The sequence below is a fragment of the Oncorhynchus nerka genome, linkage group LG19, assembly GCF_034236695.1.
Source record: "Oncorhynchus nerka isolate Pitt River linkage group LG19, Oner_Uvic_2.0, whole genome shotgun sequence".
Taxonomy (NCBI): domain Eukaryota; kingdom Metazoa; phylum Chordata; class Actinopteri; order Salmoniformes; family Salmonidae; genus Oncorhynchus; species Oncorhynchus nerka.
Window position 1 is genome coordinate 10,010,965 of NC_088414.1, and position 13,924 is coordinate 10,024,888.

The 13,924-nt window shown below is 42.6% G+C and overlaps 1 protein-coding gene across 2 annotated transcripts in view; it reads right to left on the bottom strand.

Moving 5' to 3' along the window:
• LOC115101014 (homer protein homolog 1-like) overlaps nucleotides 1–13,924 on the bottom strand; it is a 76,225-nt gene that overhangs the window by 23,342 nt on the left and 38,959 nt on the right. The gene's annotated exons all lie outside the window — the stretch shown is intronic.

The following is a 13,924-nucleotide window of genomic DNA, read 5'->3' on the forward strand; positions in this document are numbered from 1 at the left end:
TCATCAAACAACGCTGTTCCACGATGCATCAGTGACATGGAAGGAGATGTTTTGAAACCATTTCTGCTTGGCATACAAACCAATGAACTTCATTCTTCCTGCTGCTGGATGAGTCAATGCTGGGGACGAGTGGCTAGGACTGGCACAGCACCTGGTATAAGTCTGTTCCGCTTTATGGCTGGGACAATGCTGGGGACCAATGGCTAGGACAGGAAGACATCCTCTTCTGCAAACCAGGACAACAATGCTGAGGATATTTTTAAAGTACTAGACAGCTTTGTGTCATCAAATGGATGTTGGTGGTCAAGGTGTGTTGGTATCAATACTGAGCTGGAACAATGCTGGGGACCGAGTGGTGCAAAAGCCATGACAGGGAGACATTCTTAGTGGAGTGATAACGCTGGAAGCAGTTGCCCAAAAACTATACAGACACTGCAGCATCCACACGAGAGGCTCTTGAGATGTTTTGAAACCATTTCTGCAGCATCAAACCAATGAATTCTCTTGGGTATACTGCAGCATCCACCGAGAGGCTCTCCTGGGGTATACTGCAGCATCCACTTCGCAAAGAGGACAACTTGGGTAAATACTGCAGCATCCACCGAGAGGCTCTTGGGTATACTGCAGCATCCATAGTGGAGGCTCTTGCAGTTGTATACTGCAGCATCCACCGAGAGGCTCTTGGGTATACTGCAGCATCCACCGAGAGGCTCTTGGGTATACTGCAGCATCCACCGAGAGGCTCTTGGGTATACTGCAGCATCCACCGAGAGGCTCTTGGGTATACTGCAGCATCCACCGAGAGGCTCTTGGGTACACTGCAGCATCCACCGAGAGGCTCTTGGGTACACTGCAGCATCCACCGAGAGGCTCTTGGGTATACTGCAGCATCCACCGAGAGGCTCTTGGGTACACTGCAGCATCCACCGAGAGGCTCTTGGGTATACTGCAGCATCCACCGAGAGGCTCTTGGGTATACTGCAGCATCCACCGAGAGGCTCTTGGGTATACTGCAGCATCCACCGAGAGGCTCTTGCTGCCAAAGGGATGCCTGGCAGCTTGAAAGATGTTTTAGGCACTACAGTGAAAATCCTTAACTTTGTTAAAAGTTTTTACACTACTGCTACTCTCTGTTCATCATATATGCATAGTCACTTTAACCATATCTACATGTACATACTACCTCAAATCAGCCTGACTAACCTCTGTCTCTCGCTACTTTTATAGCCTCGCTACTGCATATAGCCTCTTCTTACTGTTTATTTCTTTACTTACCTATTGTTCACCTAACACCTTTTTTTGCACTATTGGTTAGAGCCTGTAAGTAAGCATTTCACTGTGAGGTCTACACCTGTTGTATTCGGCGCACGTGATAAATAAACTTTGATTGGATTTAAAGCAAGGCCCCTGAACTCGTGTATTTTCTGCACTATGCAATGACATGGGCAGCGACCTTTACAACATACAGAAGTGCTCCCAGAATCGACCTGCCTAGAGGGAAGATTGCGGACTGAACGCAGGTATGTAGACCACCTCAAGATAAACACGTAATATTCAACATCGGTAAGTTAGACATGAGCACTACACAATCTGGGGGGTAATAACCTTCAATCTAAAAACACCACAAAACAAAATCATAAGACGAGAGAAATGTATCGAAAAACATTACAAAAACAAGCAACACCCAAACATGACGGAGAGTAAGACAGGGGAACTATTTCAAAACCAAAAAACGTGACTCTTCTACACACACAGACGTTTTCATCTTTTCACTACCCGGAATGGTAAAGGTCGAAACCGATCTGTTAAAAATCAATAAATGACAAACTGGGCATACTTGAACTAGTCGGTAAGGATATAAAAGAGTTGAAGGCCTCGAGATGAGTGACAAAGAAGTTGCGACATTGGTGAAAGACACAAACAAGCTAAAAAGGGACAGTCAATAAGATTGAAACCGAAGTTAATGACCATAAAAAGGAGAACATCATTCTGAGAGAAGCCTTAATTGACATACAGACTAGATCCATGAGAGAGAATCTGGTACTTATAGGTATCAAAGAGAAAGAAGGAGAAGCTCCTGAATCTGTAGTTAGAGAGTTCCTCCTTTCAGCGCTCCAGATCCCAAGCGAAGCTATCGACAAAATCCAACTCGAACGTGTACACCACTTCGGACAGAGAGTGCAGAGGTAGAAACGACCAATCGTTGCCAAATTTGCTTTCTTTAAAGACAGAAATAATGGTTAAAAGCCTGGGTAAAAGACTTGTTGGCACAAAAATAGACATGTATGACCAGTTCCAAAGTTCTGCATCCAATCTTCACGGAGAATCGATTGAAAGGGAAACGAGTAGCTCTCGTAGTCGACGAACTGTATATTGATAACCAGTTGTTCAGAGACAAAGGCTACTCCAAGGCTATTCTAAAAATTACTAAGTTCTCAGAGGAGGCAAATAATGACACAATTCTAGCCCTGTTATGGATTGCAATAATACAAAAAAATACATATAGCTTTTCAATCTATCTTCAAATAAACTAATTGGAACACAAAAGCACTAATTCAGCATGGTGGAGATAATAACATCAGACAGAAGGCACAGTATGTGGGTATGTGTGGATGTATTGAGATGGATGGTGTGGTGTGTGTTTTTTGGTGTTTGGGAAAGTGTGGCATTGAGTGAGTGAGAAAGGAAATGGTTGCATACCCCAGAACCAATGTATTTCTGTGAGCAGGGGTTGTGAGAGAGCTTTCAATTTTATGCAGATGAGGGATGTACATTTTATAAAACAAATGATAAATCTTATTTATATATTGTCCTATCATGGTGGAACAGCATTTTAAAATAAATGATACATCTAATTGATTTATTGTCCTATCATGGGGAACTACATTTTTAAAAATCAATTATGCATCTAATGTATTTCTTTATGGTCCTATATTGATGGAACGGTCCACAACCCTTTACCCTAGACTCCCACCTGAACGACCCAGATACTAAGAAGTCCCTATCTGTTTTATGGGCCTGCTGTAAGTAGTCTGTATGCAGCCAAAATGTGGTCAGAGACCTTCTAGAGCAGCACCGCCCCCTCAAGTTTATGAGCCTGCCTGGCAGGGTTGGTCCTGCAAAGCCAAAGCCCCCTGATGGGAGAGCATAATATACAAGGTCATTCTCAAAGCTGCTAATGAGAACCTTGACGACCTTGTACCTAGCCGGTGGGGATTCCGGTGGGGTGCCCCCACCCAGGTAGTGGCAGTGCTGGCAACACTAGCTGCAGTAACCCACGGGGAGGGGGGGGGTCACACTCGGACATTCAGCGAGGGGGCATATTATTGTGGTCATGGTGGCACAAAATCAAAGGTCTGACTGCATGGAGATGCTTGGGAATATGGTCACTACGGGAGACCGTGTGTGGGTGTTTCAGGGTAAGGGGTAAGGGGGTATATCTGACCTCCATCAGGATGTGACGATGGTTAATCAAATCTCCCCATTTCTGCCCATTTGTCTGCTCAGTTTTGCAGGCCTTCTCATACAGTATACTATATATGCATTCGTAAATCAAGACCTTTCTTGAGTTGGGCTCTGGGATGGTGCAACTGTTGAGAATCTGAGTCTATGGTTGTTGTGGCGGAAAGGGGTTGAGTGTGTATCCCACAACTGTTGAGAATCTGAGTCTATGGTTGTTGTGGCGGAAAGGGGTTGAGTGTGTATCCCACAACTGTTGAGAATCTGAGTCTATGGTTGTTGTGGCGGAAAGGAGTTGAGTGTGTATCCCACAACTGTTACGAGGGAGTATAAGATGTGAAAGACAATATGGGATGAATCACAATAATTCCATGCCATAATGTAATTTTGGTAATGGTGAGATTGGTGAGACGTAAAAAATCCTTTGCATAATCTGCCTACATTACTGCAAATATTAATGGCTAATTCTGGAAAATAAGAAATAGGATTTAAAAAAAATATATATTTTTTTAATGGCTATACATAATACAAATCGAGGTGAGGGCGATGGAAATGCATTTGACGGTTGGTCTGCTCCTGTTCTGTAGGTGGCACTGTGTGCTCTTTTCAAAGAGTGGGTCCCGGTCTCTCCGGAGCCAAGGGATCCAGGGGTGGTCCACCGGGCATTGGGATGACAACCGAACTCAGGGTTGGTTTTAGCGGGTGGAATAGTGAGGACCAATTAGAGGTTTACTTAGTAGCAATGCAGATATCACAGTACAGCTAAATACAGTGGGGAGAACAAGTATTTGATACACTGCCGATTTTGCAGGTTTTCCTACTTACAAAGCATGTAGAGGTCAATTTTTTTTATCATAGGTACACTTCAACTGTGAGAGACAGAATCTAAAACTAAAATCCAGAAAATCACATTGTATGATTTTTAAGTAATTAATTCGCATTTTATTGCATGACATAAGTATTTGATACATCAGAAAAGCAGAACTTAATATTTGGTACAGAAACCTTTGTTTGCAATTACAGAGATCATACTTTTCCTGACTAGGTTTGCAGACACTGCAGCAGGGATTTTGGCCCACTCCTCCAGATCCTTCAGGTTTCGGGGCTGTCGCTGGGCAATACTTTCAGCTCCCTCCAAATATTGTCTATTGGGTTCAGGTCTGGAGACTGGCTAGGCCACTCCAGGACCTTGAGATGCTTCTTACGGAGCCACTCCTTAGTTGCCCTAGCTTTGTGTTTTGGGTCGTTGTCATACTGGAAGACCCAGCCACGACCCATTTCAATGCTCTTACTGAGGGAAGGAGGTTGTTGGCCAAGATTTCGCCATACATGGCCCCATCCATCCCCCCTCAATACGGTGCAGTCGTCCTGTCCCTTTGCAGAAAAGCATCCCCAAAGAATGATGTTTCCACCTCCATGCTTCACGGTTGGGATGGTGTTCTTGGGGGTTGTACTCACCCATCTTCTTCCTCCAAACACAGCGAGTGGAGTTTAGACCAAAAAGCTCTATTTTTGTCTCATCAGACCACATGACCTTCTCCCATTCCTCCTCTGGATCATCCAGATGGTCCAGATGGTCATTGGCAAACTTCAGACAGGCCTGGATATGTGCTGGCTTGAGCAGGGGGACCTTGCGTGCGCTGTAGGATTTTAATCCGTGACGGTGTAGTGTGTTACTAATGGTTTTCCTTGAGACTGTGGTCCCAGCTCTCTTCAGGTCACTGACCAGGTCCTGCCGTGTAGTTCTGGGCTGATCCCTCACCTTCCTCATGATCATTGATGCCCCACGAGGTGAGATCTTGCATGGAGCCCCAGACCGAGGGTGATTGAGCGTCATCTTGAACTTCTTCCATTTTCTAATAATTGCGCCAACAGTTGTTGCCTTCTCACCAAGCTGCTTGCCTATTGTCCTGTAGCCCATCCCAGCCTTGTGCAGGTCTACAATTTTATCCCTGATGTCCTTACACAGCTCTCTGGTCTTGGCCATTGTGGGGCGGTTGGAGTCTTTTGATTGAGTGTGTGGACAGGTGTCTTTTATACAGGTAATGAGTGGAGAACAGGAGGGCTTCTTAAAGAAAAGCCAACAGGTCTGTGAGAGCCAGAATTCTTACTGGTTGGTAGGTGATCAAATACTTATGTCATGCAATAAAATGCAAATTAATTACTTAAAAATCATAGAATGTGATTTTCTGGATTTTTGTTTTAGATTCCGTCTCTCACAGTTGAAGTGTACCTATGATTAAAATTACAGACCTCTACATACTTTAGTAGGAAGTATGAAGTAGGAAGTAGGAAAACCTGAAAAATCAGCAGTGTATCAAATACTTGTTCTCCCCACTGTATATATATATATATATATCCCAAAAATATATGGGGGATTGGAAATGATGCAGACAGTTACATTGATGGGAGCAACAATCTATCTGCAATATTAAAGCTGATCCACCCTCTGAACAAAAAAAAAAATACACACACACACACACACACACACACACACACACACACACACAACACTCTGTAGAGGCAAACTCCAGAGCTATGCATCGCCTATAGACAGACTATTATACCGACACTCCCTCCGAGTCAGACCCGAATCTCCATGCTTTAAATTGCTTTGTCTAAACTATTCCCCCAATCACCTTAACCCAACTATCAACTGGCTCACACTCGGGTTGAAACCTCAAACATATTTTGTCTACCTTTGGGCCTTTGTATTTAAAAAAAAAAAATGATGTGTGTGTTCCAGCGGTTTACGAGCGGATGCGTGTGGACCAGAGGAAGTTTGGCAAGGCGGCGTGGGCTGCAGCCGTGGACCGCATGGAGCGTCTGCAGTACGCTGTGTCCAAGGAAACACTGCAGCTGATGAGGGCCAAGGAGATCTGCCTGGAGCAGAGGAAACATGGCCTGAAACAGGAGGTACTACTACTACTACTACTACTACCACTACTACAGTACTACTACTATACTACTACTGTTATAAAAGTAATAAAGGAGATCTGCCTGGAGCAGAGGAAACATGGCCTGAAACCAGAGGTACTACTACTACCACTGCTACTACCACTACTACAGTACTACTACTATACTACTACTGCTATAAAAGTAATAAAGGAGATCTGACTGGAGCAGAGGAAACATGGCCTGAAACAGGAGGTACTACTACTACTACTACTACTACAGTACTACTACTATACTACTACTGTTATAAAAGTAATAAAGGAGATCTGCCTGGAGCAGAGGAAACATGGCCTGAAACCGGAGGTACTACTACTGCTACTACTACTACTACAGTACTACTACTATACTACTACTGTTATAAAAGTAATAAAGGAGATCTGACTGGAGCAGAGGAAACAGCCTGAAACCGGAGGTACTACTACTGCTACTACTACTACCACTACTACAGTACTACTACTATACTACTACTGTTATAAAAGTAATAAAGGAGATCTGCCTGGAGCAGAGGAAACATGGCCTGAAACAGGAGGTACTACTACTACTACCACTGCTACTACCACTACTACAGTACTACTACTATACTACTACTGTTATAAAAGTAATAAAGGAGATCTGACTGGAGCAGAGGAAACAGCCTGAAACCGGAGGTACTACTACTACCACTACTACAGTACTACTACTATACTACTACTGTTATAAAAGTAATAAAGGAGATCTGCCTGGAGCAGAGGAAACATGGCCTGAAACATACAGAAGTGCGCTGGTTACCAAGTGGCAAATTATTGACACATTTTTAAATTGAGAGACGAGCTTAAAGGTTTCTTTACTGACCATCATTTTCACTTGTCTGACCGCTTGCATGAGGACGAGTTTCTCACACGACTGGCCTGTCTGGGTGATGTTTTTACTCGCCTAAATAATCTGAATCTAGGATTACAGGGACTCTCTGCAACTATATTCAATGTGTGGGACGAAATTGAGGCTATGACTAAGAAGTTGGAGCTCTTCTCGGTCTGTATTAACAAGGACAACACACAGATCTCTCCATCACTGTATAGCGAAGCACCTGAGTGAGTTGAGTGCACAATTACGCAGGTACTTTCCCGAAACAGATGACACAAACTGGATTTGTTATCCCTTTCATGCCCTGCCTCCAGTCCACTTACCGATATCTGAACAAGAGAGCCTCATCGAAATTGCAACAAGCAGCTCTGTGAAAATAGCCACTGCCAGATTTCTGGATTGGGCTGCGCTCAGAGAATCCTGCCTTGGCAAATCTCGCTGTTAAGACACTGATGCCCTTTGCAACCACATACCTATGTGAGAGTGGATTCTTGGCCCTCACTAGCATGACAACTAAATACAGGCACAGACTGTGTGTGGAAAATGATTTAAGACTGAGACTTTCTCCAATAAAACCCAACATTGCAGAGTTATGTGCATCCTTTCAAGCACACCCTTCTCATCAACCTCTGGTGAGCTATTCACAATTTCCGATGAACAAATAAGGTTTTATATGTAAGATGGTTAAATAAAATAGCAAAATTACTGATTATTATTATTATATTATTATTTGTGCCCTGGACCTATAAGAGCGCTTTGTCACTTCCCACCAGCCAGGTTGTGACAAAAACGCACACTTATTAAAACCTAAGAATGAGTGTATCGTACAGTGTGTGTGTGTGTGTGTGTCAAATCAAAGTTTATTTGTCATGTGCGCCGAATACAACCTTACAGTGAAATGCTTACTTACAGGCTCTAACCAATAGTGCAAAAAAAGGTATTAGGTGAACAGTAGGTAGGTAAAGAAATAAAACAACAGTAAAAAGACAGGCTATATACAGTAGCGAGGCTATAAAAGTAGCGGGGCTACATACAGACACCGGTTAGTCAGGCTGATTGAGGTAGTATCTACATGTAGATATGGTTAAAAAGTGTGTGGCAGGTTTACAATGATGGAAAAAAAAACATTTGAGAGTGCGCCGACCCTGGTGCTAGAGGGGGTACGCAGCTGGAGGTTGAATGTTTGAAGGGGTACGGCACTATAAAACGTTTGGGAACCACCGCTGTAGCAGGAATGATACACTCTCCTCCGGCTCAGCGGCTCCAGAGAGGTGCTCCAACCACCAACAGGCTGTCCTATATGACATATAAACACAGCTTTGTAGAACCAAAACATACACAGCCTCTGCTAAACAAACTCCAGCACCCCAAGTTTTCCAGTTCGCAAAACATTATCGTACTTAACACTCTCACGTCATTCCGCCATGAGTCGCTCACAATCTAGTCCTGGCCACAACTAGACCTCGTTTAAAATGTATCAAGAAATAATTGTATTTGTATGCCAAGCAATCAAGAAATGTACATTGTTTAAAGCACACTTTGACAAATCTTAGTCTCAAATGACCACTCCAATAAGCCCCATATGGTGAACAAGAGGCTTGTAGAATCATGACACTTTCAAGTTTTCAGTTCATCATTCGCCGGTAGAGGGTCCTGCTCTGGGCATTGCCGACACAAAATAGTGAAATTAGTTGAAAGATTTGTTCTTTTGTCTGAACAAGTCGAAAAGATTTGAGTCAGTAAAAAGAGACGGACGTCCCATCACTAACTGCATGGCCAAAGTGGGAGGAAGAAAGAAGCTCACTAAAAACATCCAAACAGTCAAAACCATTTGATTTTGAGATGGGGGTGAAATCCCAAAATTGTCATAGCTAATTTGTAAAAAAAAATCATTTTGATACATTACTAGCTCAAACACTTAATCTGCAAAAAATGACAAGTTAATTTAGTGGGTGATTTCAGCACCAAACTGGGGAGAAAAAAAACATGGGCTACATTGCCTGCCAATCCCCCCTAATCTGATAGTGGTAGATGCCTAGTCTCCCCTTTGGCTCAGATCAGGTGCCTAAATTGTATAAAGCATAGACATACATAATTTACGGTGGGGGGGTATCAAGCACATGAAGCGAGACGGTGGATGGTGGTTGGAAGAGCGCGCTTGTTTGAAATGAAAAAGCGTTGTGGTAGCTTTTGATAAAGAAGAACATCAAGACGAAGCAGCTGCTTTATAAGTGGGATGCACTGTTGAGCGATACATCCTAAGGGGTTCGTGCTGATTGTACGAAGATGGTGAAAGCCGATTAAAGGCAAATGAAAGGCAAGAACAAGATGTATATCAGGAGTAGTGCAGTATTATCATAAGGAGATGTATACTTGGAATACGGAGGAGGAATGGAGGGAAAAAGAGAGGCAGAGGAGGTCTAAGAGAGAGAGAGAGAGAGAGAGAGGGAGGAAGAGGGTGGTAATTGTTTGTGTTTCTGCTGGTCTGAGGTAGAAGACGCTCTAGGTTAAACAAACGCCGGCAAGAAATGTGAATGGTTTCGCTCTCAAGAAGAGGGCGCCATTGAAAGGAGTGATTACTGGGATAGTGGTACATGTAAAAGTTGACCAAATGAAGGGGAAGATTCCCGGTGATGAGACATTCCCGGTGGTGAGACATTCCCGCTGGTGAGACGTCATTTGGTGAGACACAGACAGGGTGGCGTGAGTGGTGGAACAGAAGAGTTGTCTGCTATTTTGAGTTTTGATTCTTTGCCCGATGTTAGGATATATAAGTTATCCTGTACGAGCTTTTGTGCCGAATATATTATGTTGTTACAGGTGTCAAGCTTATGGGCATGTGGCAGCAATGTCTATGAGGGAGGTTCCTAGGTGTGAGAAGTGTGCAGAAGAGGATGAGAAAAAGGAATGTGTAGCATTGGGGAAAGTAGTGGTATGTGTTAATTGTAGGGGGGTGCCCATGGGGCTGGGGATCAGAAATGTCTGGTGCGAGATAGGCAGGTAGTGCAGAAGTTGTCATGTGCTGAGGCAGGGAAGAAAGGAGAGAACGATGGATCAAGGGGGAGGGATCCTGAGAGGAGTGGTGTGAGTAGTAGATATGTACCAGTACAGAGGGATAGACCAGCAAGTCATATACAGTGCCAGTCAAAAGCTTGGACACACCTACTCATTCAAGGGTTTTTCTTTATTTTGACTATTTTCTACATTGTAAAATAATAGTGAATACATCAAAACTATGAAATAACACATGAAATCATGTAGTAATGCATTTCAGCCAATCAGTTGTGTTGTGAGAAGGTAGCGGTGGTATACAGAAGGTAGCCCTATTTGGTAAAAGACCAAGTCCAAATTATGGCAAGATCAGCTCAGAAAAGCAAAGAGAAACGACAGTCCATCATTACTTTAAGAAATGAAGGTCAGTCAAAGCGGAACATTTCAGTCGCAAAAACCATCAATCGCTATGATGAAACTGGCTCTCATGAGGACCGCCACAGGAAAGGAAGACCCAGAGTTACCTCTGCTGCAGAGGATAAGTTCATTAGAGTTACCAGCCTCAGAAATTGCAGCCCAAATAAATGCTTCACAGAGTTCAAGTAACAGACACATCTCAACATCAACTGTTCAGAGGAGACTGCGTGAATCAGGCCTTCATGGTCGAATTTCTGCAAAGAAACCCCTACTAAAAGACACCAATAAGAAGAAGAGACTTTCTTGGGCCAAGAAACACGAGCAATGGACATTAGACCGGTGGAAATCTGTCCTTTGGCCTGATGAGTCCAAATGTGGTTTTTGGTTCCAACTGCAATGTCTTTATGAGATGCAGAGTAAGTGAACGTATGATCTCTGCCTGTGTGGTTCCCACTGTGAAGCATGGAGGAGGAGGTGTCATGGTGTGGGGGTGCTTTGCAGGTGACACTGTCAGTGATTTATTTAGAATTCAAGGCACACAACCAGCATGGCTACCACAGCATTCTGCAGGGATACGACATCCCATCTGGTTTGCGCTTAGTAGGACTATCATTTGTTTTTCAACAGGACAATGATCCAACACACCTCCAGGCTATGTAAGGGCTATTTGATTAAGAAGGAGCGTGATGGAGCGCTGCATCAGATGACCTGGCCTCCACAATTACCCAACCTCAACCCAATTGAGATGGTTTGGGATGAGTTGGACCGCAGGGTGAAGGAAAAGCAGCCAACATATGCTCAGCATATGTGGGGACTCCTTCAAGACGGTTGGAAAAGCATTCCAGGTGAAGCTGTTTGAGAGAATTCCAAGAGTGTGCAAAGCTGTCATCAAGGCAAAGGTTGGCTACTTTGAAGAATCTCAAATATAAAATATATTATGATTAATTTAACACTTTTTTGGTTACTACATGATATACTACATGACATGATATGTGTTCTTTCACAGTTTTGATGTCGTCACTATTATTCTACAATGTAGAAAATAGTGAAAATAAAGAAAAACCCTTGAATGAGTAGCTGTGTCCAAACTTTTGACTGGTCCTGTATGTTTCAGTAAGATTGCATTTTCTAGCATTTATAGCGATGGTTATCAACTGAACTGCAGGGATGGAAAGTAAGTCACAGAGAATTGAGGTTGTGGTGGCAGCTGCAGAGAGGTATTTGGGTGTGCAAGACTTAACATCAGAAGAGTTACAGGGTGTGTTAAGTGGCGGTGTCCCATTTTTGACCTGAGGTAGGACTAAATATATTTAAATAGTGGAGCAGGGGTCCAAATATCTCTAACGGTCGCCCCAGCGTGAGTTGTTTTACGCATGTTTATGAAATGCACTCACCGTTCCAAAATGTGATTATTACGTAACAGGAAACACGCGCTGCCTGCTAATTATCTATAGGCTGTTTCAACTTGTCAATTTCAAATAATTTATTTAACAAGTTGTATTTTCTTACAACAGATTGAATTGAGGTGTGTTCCTAGTCATTAATTAATTTATTTATTTTGCTCCTTTGCACCCCATTATTTCTATCTCTACTTTGCACATTCTTCCACTGCAAATGTACCATTCCAGTGTTTTACTTGCTATATTGTATTTACTTCGCCACCATTGCCTTTTTTTGCCTTTACCTCCCTTATCTCACCTCACTTGCTCACATTGTATATACATATTTTTCTACTGTATTATCGACTGTATGTTTGTTTTACTCCATGTGTAACTCTGTGTCGTTGTATGTGTCGAACTGCTTTGCTTTATCTTGGCCAGGTCGCAATTGTAAATGAGAACTTGTTCTCAACTTGCCTACCTGGTTAAATAAAGGTGAAATAAATAAATAAAAAAATTCACACAGAAGCAGCCCATTTCTGTTTGAGGCTTTACTGAGCCGGATAAAACTTCTCTCTTCGAAAAGAGCCCACCGCGCTTCACTCATGTTTGCGCAGATCAAGTATGCATATATTTGCGCAGTCTTGCAAGAATTGGAACATTTCCTTGCTGCTGTTCGCTTTGCCTTCCTTGTTGTTTTTCTAATACATAATAACTTTGGACATGTGTGCGTTCCTATCAAAGTAAGTTCCTTATTTTATGTATATCGTGTTGTCATATCTACTGTAGGCGCATACAGTATGTACAGTGGGGCAAAACATTTATTTGCACATTTCCACCATAATTTGCAAATAAATTCATTAAAAATCCTACAATGTGATTTTCTGGATTTTTTTTCTCATTTTGTCTGTCATAGTTGAAGTGTACCTATGATGAAAATTACAGGCCTCTCTCATCTTTTTAAGTGGGAGAACTTGCACAATTGGTGGCTGACTAAATACTTTTTTGCCTCACTGTATATGTATGGAGCATAATGTATTTACAGTTTTATTCACATGTTTTCAATTACTGGTGACAAATAATGCATTCCGATTATTGCATCTATTGTAATGGACACCTATGATGTGTGTAAAACACTTTTTGGAAGGTTGTACTGATTATAATGAGCTAAGATATTTGCCAGCTATGTGTGGTGCCATGTTTGTTGACATTATACAATGCATTCTAGGTGTCACGTAATCTGTCAGACCAAAGATGTTGTAATGAGGTGAAGGAATGGTTCACTCATCTTTCGAGTAAATTTGCGGAAGTGAATGAAGGGAAGTGGATGATCGTAGACGACACACCCCCTTCAACATGCATATTGCAAACAGACCAAACTCATCTTGTCTCCTCTTATTACCTTTGGTTGATGCGGAAAAAAACAAGCATGGCGGCGCGCAGAAACTACCCATCGTCGGATCAACTTTAGATTTCGAGAAAGTGTTTTACTCAGTTATTTCACCCGCGATGTGATTAATTGTAAATAGTCATTGCTATTAGCTAATTCATATTGTACTTTATGTCAGCCGAGAGTTATAAAAATATGACCGCTTGTGTTATGTCAATCTGGTAAACTCTAGGACGAATGTAGCCTACATTTATCCTGTTTGGATGATGGTGTTATGCTGTTGTTACTTCGGTGAATGTCTGAACATTGCATCCAAAAATAAACTGCTCACATTCTGGACATAACTATGTAAGGACTGTGTTTGTGCAAAATGTTTCTGAAAAAAGTGTGGCCAGCTCAAATGCTGGTTGTTGTGTCATACCAAAACTGGACATTCTAAATAAGTGTTCTAGTCACACAGGTTTGATCGTATGCTACAGGGACCACTGTA